Consider the following 2,190-nt stretch of genomic DNA (forward strand, 5'->3'; position numbering starts at 1 on the left):
TCCTCCTCTCTTGCACCTCTCTCTCCTGTGATCCTTCTGCCCTTCAAGCCCATGAACCTCAGCTCTGTCTACCTCTCTTTTGCCCCACCTAGGTATAGGCAATTTTATTGGCCAATCAGGGATAATTTGGGAGGCAAGGTTACATTACAGAGCATCACTTGGTATACGTGAGCATTTACTCAGAGAACAGTAAAGATCTCAGGGCACAAGTAATTAACGCTTGAATACATAGTAACTCCAAATCAACCACAACAATGCTGGTTAAAGGAAATGTTTGCAATCATACATCTGCTAATGCCAAGAGGAGACCAAGATCTCTTACAGCTCCTTCATAAAAGAAGGTCTACAAATGGCCAATATGCCTGTGACAAAATGCTCAGAATCACTGATTACTAGAGAAATGTAAATTGAAACCAGATCACAATTCTACTTCACACTTCCTAGGATAGCTCAGAGATGTCAAAAATATAGATGATAACAGTGTTGATGAGGCGGAAGGAGAAATTGGGACCCTTATATGTTGCTGGTGCAATGAAAATCAGTGAAAACACTTTAGAAAACAGATTAGCAGTTTCTCGAAATGTTAAAAACTGTGAACATATAATTCAACAATCCTACCCCTGGGGCTTACCTAAGAGAGCTGAAACAGGTGCCTACACAAAAATGTATGCATACGTGTTCAAGCAGCATTATTCATGGACCCCTCCAAAAGAGAAAGAATCCACACATCCATTCAACTGATAGGTAAATTAAACAGCATATTTGCATAGTAGAATATTACTGGACAATAAAAACGGAAATGGTAGTACATTCTATGACATGGATGAACTTTAAATATATTCTGCCAACTGTATGGAGCCAGGCACAAAAGAAAGCACCTATCATGTGGCTTTATTTCCATGAAATATCCAGAACAGACAGAGATAGAGAGTAAACTAGTGGCACCCTGGGAAGCAGATATAGAGGCAGGAATAAGCATGTGCCCGTATAATTTGTCTAATATCTAGCTACTAATATGTCCAGAATTTCCTCATGGGGTATTGAAAATGTTCTAAAATTAGATCATGATGATAGCTTTACAATACAGTGGATATAAAAAAAAATCACTAAGCTATCCATAGGCAAATTTTGTGTGAGATATATTTTCTGTAAAATGTAACTCAATAAAGCTATTTTAGGGGCTAGAAAGATGGCTCAGCAGTTGAGAATACGCTCTTCCACAGCACCCAAGTTTCTTTCCCAGCACCCACTCCCAGCAGAGCACACACTGCCTATGACTCCAGCCCCGGGGGCGCAAAGCACCATCCTCTGGCCTTCATGGGCACCTGTGCTCACATGCACAGACCCACACATGGACACACATATTTTAAAAACTCACAGTTAGAGCTGAAGAGATGAATCAGAGGTTAAAGCACTTGTCGTTTAGGGGTGAGTGAGGACTGGAGTTGAGACTCCCAGAAGCCGGGGATGCTGGCCAGGTATTGACGGAAGATGTTTAACGATGACTGTCAGCATCACCATCAGGCCTCCACACATGCGCACCCACTGTAACCTGGCTTCCCCACCATTCTCCCTGGACACCGTTTCCTAGCACCCGAATTCCTCATAGTCAAATGCTCAAACTTGTTTGATGTCTTAAGCATCGGCATTTCCCAGGGATCCACTTTCTGCCATATGCCTCCTTTACTCGACCTGCAGGCTCCCAAGGTTTTGACCAGCCTCAGAAGGCTTGTAAGTTGACATCTTTAGACCACACCAAGCCCCCAAGATTCTAGCTCATACAGCCAACCACTTCCTGGTCTTCTCAACTTGGCATCCATAAGAATCTCATACTTTGAAATTACTAAAATATTCCTAATTATTTCTATTCTACCCTTACGTTCACGTCACATGCAGTCTACAGCTCAGATAGTCTCCATGCGCACGACATCAAATGGCTCGAGCCCCTTCCCGAGGGCGTGAGGCAGCAACCTAGAATTCTTTTTAGCCCTTAGAATTCTTTTTAGTCTTCCTCGCAGGAAATCCGCTTTGCCTATGTTAATCATCTCTCTCTCTCCCTCTCTCTCTCCCTCTCTCCCCCACCCCCTTCTCCTTCCCTTACTGCTCCCCCCCACTTCCTGCCACCATGCACACTCTCTTCCCGTGCCCTCCTTCCCTACAGGCTCAAAGCCACAGGCCAATTGATTGTTG

This window comes from Meriones unguiculatus, chromosome 1, assembly GCF_030254825.1.
Source record: "Meriones unguiculatus strain TT.TT164.6M chromosome 1, Bangor_MerUng_6.1, whole genome shotgun sequence".
NCBI classification, from domain to species: domain Eukaryota; kingdom Metazoa; phylum Chordata; class Mammalia; order Rodentia; family Muridae; genus Meriones; species Meriones unguiculatus.